Raw genomic sequence first — 17,040 nt, 5'->3', positions numbered from 1 at the left:
AGCACATGACACAGGAACTTGTCCAGGTGGTTTTTGAATGTCTCCAGTGAAGGAGACTCCACAACCTCTCTGGGTAGCCTGTTCCAGTGCTCTGTCACTCTCACAGGAAATAAGTTTTTTTCTGATGTTTACACGGAACCTCCTATGTTCCAGTTTGCACCCATTGCCCCTTGTCCTATCACTGGACATCACTGAAAAAAAGCCTGGCTCCGTCTTCCTGACACTCCCCCTTATTTGTAAACATTGATGAGGTCACGCCTCAGTCTCATCCAAGCTAAAGAGACCCAGCTCCCTCAGCCTTTCCTCATCAGGGAGATGTTCCACTCCCTTCATCATCTTTGTGGCTCTGCACTGGACTCTTTCAAGCAGTTCCCTGTCCTTGAACTGAGGGGCCCAGAACTGGACACAATATTCCAGATGCAGCCCCACCGAGGCACAATAGAGGGGGAGGAGAACCTCTCTTGACCTACTAACCACACCCTTTCTAATGCAGCCCATTATGCCACTGGCCTTCTTGGCCACAAGGGCACATTGCTGGCTCGTGGTCATCCTCCTGTCCACCAGGACCCCCAGGTCCCTTTCCCCTACACTGCTCCCCAGCAGGTCAGCCCCCAACCTCTACTGGTACATGGAGTTGTTCTGCTCCAGATGCAAGACTCTACACTAGCCCTTGTGGAGTTTCATCCAGTTTCTCCCCACCCAACTTTCCAGCCTGTCCAGGTCACACTGAATGGCAGCACAGCCTTCTGGTGTGTCAGCCACTCCTCCCAGTTTAGTGTCATCAGCAAACTTGCTGAGGGCACACTCTGTTCCCTCATCCAGGTCATTGATGAAAATATTGAATAGTACCAGTCCAAGTACTGACCCCAGAGGGACTCCACTAGTCACTGACCTCAAACGTGATTCTGTCCACTGACCACAACTCTCTGACTTCTTCCTTTCAACCAGTTTATGATCCATCTCACTACCTGACCATCAAGACCACACTTGCTCAGCTTATCTACGAGGATGCTGTGGGAGACAGTGTCGAATGCTTTCCTGAAATCAAGATAAACCACATCTGCTCTGCCATCATCTATCCACCTAGTGACTTCCTCACAGAAGGCTATAAGGTTGGTCAAACATGACTTCCCCTTGGTAAAACCATGTTGACTGCTCTTAATGACCCCCTCATTCTTGATATGCCTAGAGATAGTGCCAAGAACAAGCTGTTCCATCACCTTTCCAGGGATGGAGGTGAGGCTGACTGGTCTATATTTATCCAGGTCCTCCTTCTTGCCCTTCTTGTAGACTGGAGGGACATTTGCTGTCCTCCAGTCCTCAGGCACCTCTCCTGTTGCCCACGACTTACCAAAGATGATGGAGAGTGGCCTAGCAATGACCTCCACCAGCTCCTCAGCACCCACGCGTGTATTCCATCCAGATCCATCAATTTATGGATGTCCAGATTGCTTAACTGATCCTTAACCCAGTCCTCATCTACCAAAGCAAAATCCACCTTCATCCTGACTTCTGGGGCTTCGGGAATTTGAGTCTCCTGGGGAGAGTCTGCAGGAGTAAAGACAGAAGGCACTAGTATCTCTGCCTTCCTTATATCCTCTGTCACCAGGGCACCCACCTCATTCAGCAGTGGGCCTGTATTGCCTCTAGTGTTAGTTCTATCTGCAATGTACTTGAAGAAGTCCTTTCTATTGTCTTTGACCTCAAATATGAGCCAATTAATTGAATGTTACTTACTTCTCAATTAAGATGGAAATTAACTTATTTTTTAGCTCTTAAAGAGCACCTGAGAGCTGAAACACACACAAAGATAGTTACCATAGAGAAGCTATTGTGGTAACCTGTGCTTTGATAGCTTGTTTGTATATTAAAGTCTTTATTTAAATCTCTGTCTTCCAAAATTAAACCCTGTCAAGTCTGGATAGAAAGACTTAACAGTTAAAGTGCTTCTAGATTAACTGTCAGTCATGAACCCTCTGCATGGGTACTGCACCACAGGTCCCACTTCTGTGAACACTGAAACTAAAGAACACTTCAGATCAAAAATCAACACTGAAGCTACTTCAAAATTCATTATAACAACAGGAGCAGAAAGAGCCTTTTATAACAACCAAGTTTCTCATTTGGAGTATTTGACTACCAATTGCTAGAAATGGCCAAATAGATATGGTCTGTAATTGAGAAGAAAGTACAAGGTTTTGACTGTTTTCAAGACATACAAGTCTGGTAGTCCTAAACATGATGCTTTACGCAGGCAGACTTTTCAGGGTAGAAATTGCTAAGCACAAGTAACAAAATGGGATCCCTTTTGTTCCAAACTCAAGAAAGATCCTATGGGGACCTCAGCACCACGAAGCAGTGACCCACACACCAGCAACTACAGAGTATTAACAGGGCATCAGAAAGGTGAAAATCCATCACATTGTTTCCCAAAATGCTTATTCCAAATTAAATTAGTCAGGCCTTTTGATCCTTAAAGAGTTTATTTGCTTTCCTTTTTTAAAAAATTTTATTTTCTTCTGACCAGAGGTAAAGCAAGGCAACACTATAACCACTTTAAAGAAAACCATGAAAATTATTGTTAGCTTGGATCTCAGCCACTCAGCACGTTATGTCAAGCATGTAAGTAGGTCTAATCTTCTATCTTGATAAAAAGCTGAGGGAAAAAGAAGAAGAAAAAAACCCAACATTTAAATAACAAAAATCTCAGCTTGTGAACACGAATAAAAATATTGTTTTTCTTGGAATATTTTGATCTGACATTCTCAGATAAATTTCCTGTGTTAGGAGTTGGTGAGTCTTCAATAAGCAGCTCTTCAGGAAGACTAAGTATGGGTAGTAAGTAATAGAGTGCAAGTAGTGTCACATCACTTCTCTTTTAGGCTTTCCAGTATGTTGGTGAGCCAGTCAGGCTCTGTGTGTATCCTGCAACCAGGACACAGTGAAAAATCTTCCACAACTTGTGGGATTACACTGGGGAAGGAAAAAAATTTTCCCTGCATCAGCCACCTTACACCAACCCATAAGTTATACAGTCTATGCTTGTCTATTTTTTACCCTCATTTTCAGGTTTATAGAAACATTTTTCATTGCTTGATGGAAAAAAAAACAAAACAACAAACCCTATCTGAGTTAACATAAATACCATAAGCTACAAGAAGGCTCTTGGAGAGTATGATGCAGGTTGTTCTCATTTAAAGGTCCATCTCAGGGTAGGGATAGCTTTATGAAGTGTAAGTTGATACTGATTTCAGTATTTTTTTTTAATGCTAGAGTTGAAGGCTCTATAAATAGCAACGTTACAAACTGGAAACGACTTGATGCTTCTGGAGAAGGTTATGCAGTCAGTACTGCAAAGTGAAGGCACTTGACCACAAACTGAAAATACCCAGTGACCTCAGGGGGAGTTGCACATTCCAGAAGAGTCTCGGGAACAACCCTGAGACATCACACAGGCTGCAGCCGACTTTGGTGACATCTTAGCATGCCCACCACTCCATTTCCCTCTGGCATCTACAGCATTTGAGTCTTCCTGAACTCTAAGATGATGTGGCCTGTCACTACACTAAACAGAGAAAATATGTGTGCTCACACTGGCATCAGGGATGAAGGAGAGGACTCAGGGCTGTTCAGACAATGCATCTCCCAGTGCATAACTGTAGCACTAGTGGAGCCCAATACCTGCCCACACTCCCACACTCCCTCCCTTCTAATGAGCAGCATAAAAGAATAAACCACCTGAAGGGACAGATGCAGCTTCATATGGGAGAAGTGTGAGGGCAAATACAGGCCCAGATTCCAGGAGAAAAACATATCTGCCCCCCTCCTGCTAAGTCTTTACCACCATGGAAAATTCCAGCTTGCTGCCTAGGCAGCTCTACACAGAAGAGAGAGGAGTAAGCATTAGTTTAATGCATCTAAAACATTTTGTGCTCTTTCTGCTTGGAACAGCTGGGTCAGGTTTTCTGGGACTTTCCAAACAAGGAGCCCAAAGGAGATGTCTTGCTGAACAGCAGGAGTTACAATACAGGGGGTAGCTACTGGAAGAGCTGAGTAACCCTACAAAAAGTGCTACTAACACTACCTTAAAAAAATGTGATAATTTTTGATCCAGGTTTATAGAAATACTTGCTCCTTCATTTGCTTGACAAGCCAGGTTCAAAATTCTGTTTCCCTGGCAACAGCTGAGGACATTAAACTGTGCAATGTATCCAGGAGAGAAAATACATGGCAATGGAAAATTACTCCTGAAAGTTAGTTAAAAGGATTTGCAGAAGAAAAATCAAGAATGAACAAGCAGTCACACATCAATAGCCTCCAAGATCAAATATTTCATCCTTCTAAGATATGCAGGAAATAAAAGGCTAAAGCTGGTAGTTGCTGCTGTTGCTTTTATCATCCAGTTGATTTGTTTGCTGCAGTTAGCGATATGTGCCAACATTTTTGGCTGCTTCTAAGAGACATAAGAGGCTAAACACTGCACAATTTGTTCCTTAAAACTGCTGGCAAAGCAGCATTGCATGAGCTGTGCTGGGCAGCCACCTTCAGAGCACTTGCTGGTGCCTTTTATTAAAAGACAGCTATATCTATGTGCAGGGATGAAATAGCCTGGGCAGCCATTTGTGGAACATCGAAGCTAATGAACAGGGAACACAGACTCTTTGGAGTCTCCCCTGACACAGCCCAGATTTAATAACCCAGAAAGGTTAGAACTGGACCCCCTTGCTTTCTAAGCTCCTGCTGCAATAGAGGAGCCTGGGTGTGGCTGGATCCAGTCCCATACGTGTCACAACTCAGACTGGGCAGCCCAGGGAGATGAGGACTGAACCCCCTTGCTTTCTAGACTTTCTTCAGAGAGGAGCCCAGGTGTGGCTGGGCTCAAAATCCTTCTCTCAGACCTGGTCTTTTCCCAGAGAGAGTAAATGTCTGACAATTTGAGTAACAGCTCAACCGTCCAATACCCCTTGATCAGATTAAGGTGCAGCAACACACAAGGTCTGTTTATAACAAATAACACATTTATTACACTAGTAGGAGTTAATATTGAACAACCTAAACAAAACCACTCACATACATATATTAAATAAGGAAAAGGGGATGAAAAAAAACAAGTGTGAGGAAGGAGGGGTGGAGATGAGAAAGAAAGAGAGAGATAAAGAGAGAGAGATAAAGAGGACAGGAAAATCACTGGTCCTGGATCCAGTGTTGATAGTCAGTGTCAATTAAGCTCCCCAAGCCCACCATTGCAGCCCCCTATTTTATAGACCTAGAATCTTGTTTTCACAATGAGTTTGTGTGATTGAGCCATACATGTGTGAGCAGCTGGAGTGGACCTGCCCCCTGCACTCCTCGATCATTGTCAGTATCTCATCTATGCAGGCCCAAGGCCTATGCAGGCCATTGGTGCAGTCTCCGTCCTCCCAGGCAGGCCTTTTGGGATGCGTATGAGCGGGGGCTACAATGGGGTTTCGATACCATTTCCCAAAGCAGGTTCCAGAGGGCTGGTCCCTCACACTCCCCCCGTGCCCCAACATGGCCTCCTGAACACCCACCGTGTGCAACGGCGGGAGGGCGAGTTGTGCCCCCCTGCTCCAGCCAGCGCCGGCTCCAGCGTCCGGCCAACAGCTCCCTTGGCTACTGCAGAGCACTTCACAGGCAACATCCCAACAAAGCTCATGCCAAGCACCCCACAGCCAGACAAAAAGCTTGGCAGCACAATTTGCACAGAGTGGCACTGTTTGCAGGCTGGCATTTCTCAGTTTTTGGTTCCTGATAAATACAGCCCTAAATTTATGAATCTCCCTTTTTACCTGAGTTCTTGTTAGAGGATTGGAATAGTTTGCTTGCTGAAATACTTCTGGAATGTCACAGAACATCAGCTGATTAAGAGCTTTCAGAAATTACTCTGTACTTTCCAAGAGTGAACAATCTCAGAAAAAAAAGAGCAGAATCATCCCCTGATGAAATGACAGGAGCAAGTTATTTCTGTGCAGAATCACATATTTGTACTGAATAAACCACTAGACTTTCCCTTTCCATCCATATCATACCAAGTGGAGAATACTACTGCAGAGCAGAGATACCACATCTACACATTGTCCATATACCACTAATAATTACCTAGAAAAACAGTTCAGGGAGAATGTGACTTGTTTTATAATCAGACAGAAGCTGTGGCATCCAAGATGATTTGTGTCCATCAGCCTCAGTCCTCAGCTCCTCTTGCTGAATAAAACCAAACCAAAATAAAATCTGAAACTGCAATGAAGATCCAGGTATTTATTGATACATTTATTTTGTTTCCAGCTTGTTTGTCTCTAGATTGAATTAGGAGTTCCTCTCCACCTTCAGTAAATTAAACTTCTTTTCTAGCTTCATTTCACATTAAGAGTGATTTTAGAGGGATCTGGCATTTATACTGCCCCTTTCCTTAGGGAACTGTAAATGTACTTAATGAGAACTAGATTAGGCTCAGTGCCAGACATCCTCCTTGGCCACAGGAGTCTCTCCGTGTCCATAAGGCATCCTTCAGTAGCTTGATTGAGGGCTGACAACATCAGTTGCAAGATTTCTGGTGAAACACCTCCTCTGCAACTGCTAGACACTGCCCGTTGATAAAATGCAGGAAAGGAGAATGAAAACTACCACATCAAGGAACAAATGGCTCTCTGCATTGTCATGTTAATACTCCAGTGGTATTTATCATCCTGGTGGTGGCAGATAATACCTCATATGCAACAGTCTTTGGTTGTGACACTTTATTGTCAAGCTCTTCTTGAGAGAGAACCAGTAGGAAGAACTAACTGCTGCACCAGATGCAAGATTCTCATTGATCATAGTTGGAAGCTTCTTTCAAGGCAAGTTCCTGTCTCTGTATGTGCTGTCCCTCTGAAAATTAGAGGAAGCAGATAAAATCTGATCTGTGAAAACAAAGATCAGAGCCCTAGCTATGAGGAAATAATGAAGACCAAAAAAAAAAAAAAGTCTTTAAAAGAAAAAAAAAACAGAACAAACAAACAAAAAACCCACACACACCTCAAAAAAACCCCCAAAAAAACCAACCAACCAACCAACCAAAACAAAACAAGAAAAGCAACCCACAAAAACAAACAAACAAAACCCCAACAAAACACCACTGTTCTAAGGGTTATTCTCTGGCTGAGAAGTCATTCAGATGATACGACCTAGAATCTGACCTTGCTGTTGAAGTGAAAGTTCCTCAGTCTGAAATTCTGTACCCTTAATATGATTTCAGGATGTTAGGACTAGAAAGGCTGCAGGTGGGACTCTCAATGCTGAGTTATGTGCCACTGTCAGAGAAGCAACAAGAGCTTGTTCCAGCCATCAGATTCCGTACCAGAGAGAGCAGCAACAAGTGCCATTAAGGTAGCATGGCTGTGTCCATCTCTGCCTGGGGTCCAATTTCACAATTGTTGCACCATCCTAAATCATCCTCTGCCTCCAGCAAAACAACTATTGATGTGTTTTCTAGGAAGGAGATGGAGTAGCTTTCTACTTTTGTTTTTACAGCCCTGGGTCATTGCTTGTTGGTAAAGTTCTGCCCGTAGTTGCAAATCAATACTGATTGAGATTGCTGTACTAAACTGATCATGCTTCCTTGACTGGTGCCTTTTAAACTTTAAAGCCTTTAAAGGCTGCTCAGTTGCTTAGAGGAGCAGTTAGAAAAGACTTATCCTTTGCTCTTGTAGAAAGGTATTTCACAGACAGAACAGCCCCAGGAAAGTTGTCTGCCTCCCACACATTATTATCACAATAGAAGGTTTCCTTGTACCAGGGAAATTATTTTTTTCAGTGATTATCTTAATCCTAGAGCTTTATGTAATTTAAAACAAAACAAAACAAAAAAACCCCCACAACATTTCCAATATAAGAACAAGGTCATCAGACTTTTTTTCTATGAAAAGCCACTGTGGAGAAACAGCAGAGATTTGAGGTGCTTGTAAAAACACTTTTGTTGGTAAGCTGTGCAGCAGTGTTTTCTGCTAGCTAAAGCTTCCTAAAAATGCTTTACTCTATGTCCACTAATATCATCTGACTCCTAAATAAGCATTTGAGCTTAACTGAGGACAATATTTTATCCACCAGGTTGGAAGATAAGCAGTAGAAAACTTGTTTTATTTAGGCTGAGAAAGGAGACCTGTATTGTTTAAGGAGCCTTCACATGTTGCCTTCCCGATAAATGTTGATAAACAGTTATGGGAGGAGAGAGGAAATGATAACATGACAGCTGATGCCAGACATGGCTTTCACAGCCTACAGCAGCTGACATCCAGCCAGTCTTACTCTATTATTCCCCTCACAGCTCCATGCAAGTTTTGATAGATTAGTGGACCAAAACCAGAGATTTACAGAATATGCAGTAGGAAGGACATTCCTTTCTTAACTTTTTGAGGACCCTCAAGAAGAATCTATCAGATTTTAGTACACTTCTCAAGGTATTGCTGTTTTTCTGTGGTCTGCAGAGAGGTCTAAGAACCAAGGATCAGTTGCTTCTCAGCATCTATTACCAACAGGGGACCATCCATCACAGACTCTGAAATTATTTCCATTCCTTGTCACGACCTAAATCCATGTTGTGACTGATCTAACGTGTTACCTTCAATTAGAGAAAGTTGTAAGTATCTTAGCATTTTCTTTGTGATTGCTGGGAATGGGAGGCTTGATACTCCAGAGCAGTGTTAGGTGGCATTTCCTCAGTGTTCATCCTGCTATGATGTATTAGCAATAGCAGTAGGAAAGTTCTCTCTGGGTGATGTGGTGCTTATTTTAATTAACTGTGGCAGCAGTTCTCCGTGATTCTCATATTAGTTAAAAGATCATGGAACAGAGTCACAGGACTTGGGTCAAGATGCTAGTATATTGTCTTTCATTACAGCACGTCACATCACACCACACATAGTAATTATTTTTTTTAAGATGTTTTGTTCATTTGAAAGACTTTAGGACCAGTTTCTTTTTGGAGTAAATGCAATTAAGATATGTGTTGATGTTTAACATTCAAAGTATTGGATTGGAAATTTCAAGCCCAAGGCTCTATGTATACAAAAGTAAAGAAAAACCCCTCATCTTAAATGTTGATTCTGTTTATAAACTTTTTAGGCAATCAGCTTTGTTCAAAGGACTACACTGGATCACATGGGAGTAACAATGAACAAAAAGGAGGGAGCCAGCAATGTGCAATAAACCAATTTAAAACCAATATAAAACATAACCATAGCACCTTGTGAAATTTACATTAGCTATTACACCACTAATACACAATGTGTTATTCAGTTTAAATTATCCTAAGACTTATTAAAGTTTGGTGAAAAACCATCCTGTGCAGCCAATGATACAGGAAAAAGACAACAGAACTACTGAGCAGCCTAATTTCAGTATAAAAAACATTTGTGTTGACAGAGCTCTGTTAGGCCAAGTCAAGCTGAAAAAGGAGAGAGATGTCTGTGCAAATGAAGTGCCATTATATGTCATTATAGAAACATATGAATAGGTTATTTCCAGAGTTTCTGGGAGACTATAGAACTGTCTCTGCTGACTGAAGGTACTGCAATCTCATCAGTTTTATTTTGGAAAGACAAACTGGTCAGTGTGGCAATGACAGTCAAGGGGAGGGCAGCAAGCCTGACAAGGACTGCAGTAACCCAGTTGAGCAGCTGGCAGTGTTCAAAAAGCACATGTGTATGAGACACAGGGAGAAAACAAGTGATTTTCCTTTGGGCTTCAGGGGGCCTGGTGGTGAGCAGAGTCATTCTGATGTGGCAGCAGAAGATGCAGTTTTGAAAATACCTGATGTTCTGTCAGAACTGTATCGAAACTGAACTATTTTCAAGAAATATTTCATTTTGATGTAATTATATATTGCAATAGAGAAAAGGGCTCCATAGAAAATCTTTAAAATACAATAAAAAAAAAAAAAAAAAGGCTTGTGACATGCAAAAAGCTGGTTTTGATGAAGCAGCATAGTCAAGCACTGTATGACTACTACTTTGCAAAAGTAAAAGAGCCTATGCTCCTGCAGCTCTGCTCCCTCTCTGCCCCAGGCATCTGTCTGAACCTAAGAACTCTGTCCACCTTCCAGAGAAACCTCTCCTCATTCAGTGTGCAGGGCAGAAATTGATTTGTAATAAGCCCTTATATTTTATTTTTGGTCTCTGACGTTTGGTATCACATATTATCCGGAAAACTTCATCAATAAAAAAAAAAGTTCATGGCAGCTATTTATAGTGATGCTGGTCAGCTCTTATAAAACATTAAATAGCAGTAGGCACATGATTTCCATTTTGCAGACAGAAGTTACTGATTGCAAGAGGTCTTTCTAATGTGCAGTTTTTAATACAGCATTTTACATAGTTCAAATAGAGCTGATTGACAGCTAAATGGAAAGTTAATGACAGTTTTCAAACACAGTTTGCTACAATTTTGATAATCCTTTTATAATTTAAAAACGGGGAAGCTCCACTAGTGTATCTTTCTCCTTAGCAAACATGTTTACAAAAACCATGGAGCAAGATGGTCTAAGAAGTTTCACGTGCCGGGGAACATATCTCTTCTGATGGTGTCATGCAGCAAGATGATGGCTCATGGAAAATGGTTTCAAGTTTCTGAGCAGACTTGGTGCGAGGATGGTATTGCTGCTAAGTGAACATGCCAGTCAGGATCAGAGCTGAGTCTTTCATGTCATAGTAAACCCAGAACAGACCTTGACAGTATGACCTTATTGACCTCATTAACCTCATGACTCTTGATCCCCCAGTTGTATTCAACTCTCCACTCAGAAAAGAATTTGGGACAAACCCAACTCCAACAGTCATTTATTTCCATAAGTGATCTATTTACATTGGCTTGTAGGTCAGCATCTTATTTTAAAAACAGTCACACAGAGTAGGGATTATCTATCTATTTGAGATGCTGTAATGATCTAATAACACAGATGTAGGACAGGTAGTGTTATACAAAGAAATTTAGCCTGTGAATTAATTCTAGATCTGAAATTACAGCAAGAAAACAGAAAACATTGAGAAGTGTTGAAAGTGACACTTGCAATCATGCAATTACATGAACTAGTCCTGACTAGACTATGAAAATCTGCCTGTTCAGAAGGCAGGTGAAGTTTAGCTAAGCTGTAGTGGAAACATACCAAGCATGAGAATGATCAAGCAATAAAACATGAGTGTGGAAAGAGAAGGAAGTCATAGCTCCATGCCTGGACAGAAGTTACCCACATTACTCGTTAATGGTACTGATTTTGTCCTGTAAAAGGACTTTGGAACAATGTTGCTGTCTTAATTTTGTCACTAGTTTTTTTTGCAGCTCCTGTTGTCATGCTAAAGTAAACAAGGCCTAAGGACTCTTGCTGCTTGCTCTCTTCTAGAATCACAGAGGATACAAATCTTCCAAAGTTAAATCAGGGGTGAATTTGGCAGAGAAGTGTGCTGACTCTTGCTAAAAAGTTTCACATGCACCTAACAAATTCTGTCCCAATGAAGCCACTACATTCTCATTGCAGAAGAACTTGACCAACGATGGCAGAGGAGCTTCATTTTGATGAAACACTGAAGTTCTCCTAGAGTTAGGCATATGTTTAAACATGAGCAAATGCTCAAGATTATCCATGACAGTAAATACAGACAAATTAAATTTTTGTTAGAATGGAGTGGGTAGGACCCAAGTCATCAACAAAAATAACTCATGGTACATTGATGTTCCTCTGATTTCCAGTGTCACTAAGGTACTTTTAAAACTGCTGCCACTGTTATTCTGAAACACTTCAAAGTTAGGAGTTTCTAAGTGCACTGGAAGAGCACTTTCCAGTGCTGTAGTGATATAGTAAGATGTACCTAGTCCTCAACAGGGAAAATCCATCCAGCATTCAAGAAAACACTGACCATGCATTCATATTTATTTGGGTGCAATTGCAATGGTTTTTTTAGCTTTCTGTTAGCAAGTGATATTTGCAATCAGCACGGACATCATTTAGCACTGCACATCTAGCCTGAGCTGCCATGTACCTTTCAGGGTGGTGAATTCTATTACTGCATTCTGTGCCCTTCATCCCATGGTTTGTCCACACTTGTCTGTATCCTCCAGTCCTAATAACATGTATTTCTCTGTAATTGTCTTTATTATCTGTTCTGACTGTTGTTCAATTAAAATGTAAGGTTTTTTCCTCTTCTGATGGGCCACCTTCTTTTTATGTATCAGGCAGTGATCACATATCTTAGCAGTACGGTCACTGGTATTGTTGGGAGTCCCTGTATAAGAAGCCTTAATCAGCAGCAACAGACATCAGAACCTGAATTTTTCAGATCTCCCTAGATTTGAACCGCTTTTCTCTTTAATTTCTTATTCACTGATCTGGATGAGGTGATCGAGAGTGGCCTCAAGAAGTTTGCAGGCGACACCAAGTTGGGAGGCAGTGTTGATCTGCTTGAGGGTATGAAGGTTCTGCAGAGGGACTTGGACAAGCTGGATCAATGGGCCAAGGCCAATTGCATGAGGTTCAAGAAGGCCAAGTGCTGGTTCCTGCACTTGGGTCACAGCAACCCCAGGCAATGCTACAGGCTGGGGAAAGAGCGGCTGGAAAGCTGCCTGGAGGAAAAGGACCTGGGGGTGGTGGCTGACAGCTTGCTGAACATGAGCCAGCAGTGTGCCCAGGTGGCCAAGAAGCATCCTGGCTTGTATCAGAAATAGTGTGACCAGCAGGACTAGGACACTGATTGTCCCCCTGTACTTTGCACTGATGAGGCCACACTTCAAGTACTGTGTTCAGTTTTGGGCCTCCCACTACAAGAAGGACATTGAGGTGCCAGAGTGTGTCCAGAGAGGAGCAAGGAAGCTGGTGAAAGGTCTGGAGCACAAGTCTTAGGAGTAGTAGATGAGAGAATTGGGGTTTTTTAGCCTGGAGCAAAGGAGGCTGAGGAAAGACCTTATTGTTCTCTACAACTACCCTGTAGTTGTAGTGAAAGTGGGGGCAGTCCCTTCTGCCAAGAAGCAAGTTATAGGACAAGAAGAAATGGCCTCAAGTTGTGCCAGGGGAGGTTTAGATTGGATACTAGGAAAAAGTATTTGCTGAAAGGGCTTTCAGGCACTTGAAAAAGCTGCCCAGGGAAATGGCGGAGTCACCATCCCTGGAGGTATTTAAAAGACAGTCTAGATTTAGTGCTTAGGGACGTGGTTTAGTGACAGACCTGGAAGTCGGATTTGATCATCTTAAAGGTCTTTACCAACCAAATTGAGGCTATGATCCTAGAACACTAATTATGCATAAAGATGTCCAGTGTTGTTTATGTAGAAAAAAACAATATTTAAATGAGAAAGTCACAGCACTTTGATTTGTATCTAATACCAAAATTTCCTAAACATACTGTATCACAGCTGAGCCTTAGTCTCTGATCTATGGAACCAACCTAAAGTAGACGCAATAACACAAACATGGAAGGTGCAATGACTAAAGAATTGATAACATTTTGTTCTGCCATATAAATCAAATCTTCCCTTGGAATTTCTTCTTTATTGCTAACCTACTTTATTTGCTATTAAATATTATTCCTAGTAAACAGCTCAGAATAAAAAAATTTCACTCACAGTCAAGAAAAAAAATACTTCCTTTTACTTCCTCAGCTGCCCACTTCTCATGGACCCCTGCTCTGTGTACCTGACTCTTCCCACCATGCTCCTGAAAGACTTGCAGTGCCTGGCACCATGAACCCTGCTCCCGGCTCCCACTGCTGAGCACTGGAACCTGCTGGCAGTAACACCCAGCCTTGCTGGCCTCCACATGGATCCCATCCCACCTGCACAAGCAGGACTCAGGAGCAGCACCAGCAGGGAGGAGCTGCACAAGGAGCCAAAAGATTGCAGGCTCTGTGAGACAGCAGCGTGGGGGGAGCTGATGGCAGAGGTGGATGGGCAGGAATTGCACTAAGCGCTCAGCACAAGGCCTCTCTCACTTCTCTCCATCATGAATCCCAGGAGAAAGTATATTTGAAGGCTCACAACCAGAACCTCCAAAACAACAATGAGAGATGTTTTTTCCTACATCCAACTATTTTTATTGTACTTTTAATGTACTCACAGAAGATATATTTCCTGATGAGAATTTTTCCTAAGCTGGTTGCCAAATGTGTGGGATATTGTAGCCCTGGGGCTCAACTAAACCTTGCCTTCTTTATTAGTCAACTAGCAAAATAGGAGAGCCCTTAAAACTGAGCATGAGAGGACCTATCCTGGCTCAGTATGTCCCTTGGTGCCAGCTTTTGTCTCTGGATTCCATTCACAGAAATGCTTCTCATGTGATTCCCAGAGGGTTTCCAAATGTATGACGATAAGTCTTTCATCTTTATTACCACGATCCTACCGTTCAAAATCTTCCAGTTTCTCTCTCTTTCTTTCCTGAATATAGCTAAAACTTCACTATGTGAAGAGAAATACCAAGAGAGAAATAAAGACCAATATTAATATAGTGCAGCAATTTCAGCAGAAAAATTTATTGGCAATCATCTGGCTAAGAAAAGAGCAAAAATATATTACTTACATCCAAGTTAAGTTTCTAATATTTTTATTTTGGAAAATTTGTTAAACCCTCAGGGATTGTGCCTCTGCAACAAATCCTAACAGGCTCCAAAGAGAAAAAAGACAAATGCAGTAGCCCCAAATTTACCATACCCAGTCAAGTGATGTGAGTGCCGTAACTGTCTTCCAGTGTGAACATGTGCTTCTCCTTTCTCCTTATTTTAAAAAGGCTGAAAAAGCTGAGCCAGCATCCTGGAGCTGTAAATAATACTGAATTTGTTGTTGTTCAGTCAAATCCCTGTCCTAACCATCTCCTGTACTACTCAGTGCTTGTCAGGCTACACCCGGAATACTGTGTTCAGTTCTGAGCTCTGCTATACAAAAAAGATGTGGACAAGCTGGAGAGGGCCCAGAGAAGGGTGACAAAGATGATCAAGAGACTGGGAAGCCTTCCCCATGGGGGAAGGTTGAGAGAAGTGGGTTTCTTCGGCCTGGAGGAAAAAAGGCTTAGGTGATACCTCATCACCATGTTCCAGTACTTGAGGGGTGGCTACAAAGAAGACGGAGACTTCCTCTTAACAAGGAGTCACATAGAAAATACAAGGGGTAATGGGTACAGGTTACTCCCAGGGACATTCCAATTGGACACGAGAGGAAAATTTTTTACAATGAAAAATCAACCATTGTAATAATCTCCCCAAGGAAGTGGTGAATTCTCCAACACTGGAAACTTGTAGGATTCATCTGGACAGGGTGCTGGGCCATCCTGTCTAGACCATGATTTTGCCAAGAAAGTTAGGATCAGATGATGCCTGAGGTACCTTCCAACCTGGTATTCTATGATTCCTGAGTTATACAACTCTGGATTAAGTCAGCAGTGTCTAGTGATGTAGTGAATGAGCCAGAAAGGTACTGTCCAGAGAGAGACAGAAACAGTTGACCTACTTGAGAAGCAAAACATCTCAAGCTGATCAGTCACCCATTTTCAAAAGTCAAAAGCCACTCTTGTAAATTCACCACCTCCTCAAACATTTTGTGCTCAAATGGCTGACACCTCTTGTGAGGGAAGTCGACTTTGTTCAGTTAAGAAAAGGGTGTGTGGATTCGATTCCCCCATCCAAGTCTCTGTTAGTACAGTTGCCTATATTTAAAATCACTAAATCATTCACTGGATTAATATGCACACCTGTCAGTGTTATTAAGCAGAGCATGAGGAAGCCACACAAATAGCACATCAAGCTGATGAGAAAACTGAGTGGATGTACCTGTGACCCTCTCCTAGAACAGTTCGTTCCAGTTTTGGTTCTACTACCAGCACTTAGATATTCTTGTATCCAAGAGGAAAGCATAGCTTGCTCCTGTACTACAAATCTGAGGATGGGTGGTTTAAAATAATACCCATGAGGTATAGTCTGCAAGATCCCACCCTCTTCTCTCATCTCCTTCTTGCAAAGAATTTTACATCTTAATCATGGCCCATTAATTAATCTTACATAATGTGAGAAATAAGGCAGACGTCCGAGGAGTAGTTTAAAAATGAGGTAGCTGTGTAACTTAATCCAACATGTTTTTGAAGTTTTTGATCAAAACTAACCCCGGAAGATCCCTGGTAATCTGAGCTCTAACTTCAATGGCAACTGAGGCCCAGTCATGAGACATGGAAATCCCACCTGGTTCTCCTGGCAATTCCCATTACTCACTTCTTGACACTGAATGTCAGCCGGGCTCACACAAGTCACTTCAGAGACGAGTGCTCCTCACGTAGACTGGCCACAGGACCTTCATTGGCTTAAAAAAAAGCAAAGTGAGGGATCTACCTCCACTAACAATAACACAGCTGCATGCTGTTAAAGCAGTTGGTGCTTAAGTGAGAACTAATAAATAACGGTATGTCCTGCCTGTGGCAGAGGAATGCAGTCATGGGGGGAGCGGGCAGAGCCGACAGCACTCAGGAGACTTCGTTTGCATTACCCAAAGGTCAAGAATCACAGCCCCCCTTTACAGCTTCAGTATAGCAGGATCAAATCCCCTGTACTATAGGAAACATAGTGAGGAACCAGTCATGAGGATTTCTCCTTTCTACGATGGAGACCTCCAGTTCTGGGCAATAACATCACTGTTTTAAAAAAACCATTTGTGTCAGGACCTTTAAGGATATGTAATAGCAATACAGCCAAGTATGACTTTGACTGAGGCATTACAAATATGACAATTGCTTTACCTAATTGATAGATTTAAAAAAATTTCAGTATTTGCAGACTTTAAGGTATTTCCCTTAGTGAATATTAAAAAACCTCACAATTAAATACTAAAAATATACTGATATACAGTTTTTTCCTCAGTTCTGAGCCTCTTCCTGAATTACAACACTTTAAAGCAAATTAAAAAAAATTATTTTATTTATTTTATCTACAAACTCAATTTTTTCTGTATTTTTTCATTCTTTGTTTTTTTTATTCTATTTTTTTCCGTGTTTTAAGAGTTTGGAACATGTTCCCTAAAACATCC

The sequence above is a fragment of the Chaetura pelagica genome, unplaced genomic scaffold (genome assembly GCF_000747805.2).
Source record: "Chaetura pelagica isolate M959 unplaced genomic scaffold, ChaPel_1.0 scaffold76, whole genome shotgun sequence".
Classification (NCBI taxonomy): domain Eukaryota; kingdom Metazoa; phylum Chordata; class Aves; order Apodiformes; family Apodidae; genus Chaetura; species Chaetura pelagica.
Note: the sequence above shows the minus strand (reverse complement) of the source record.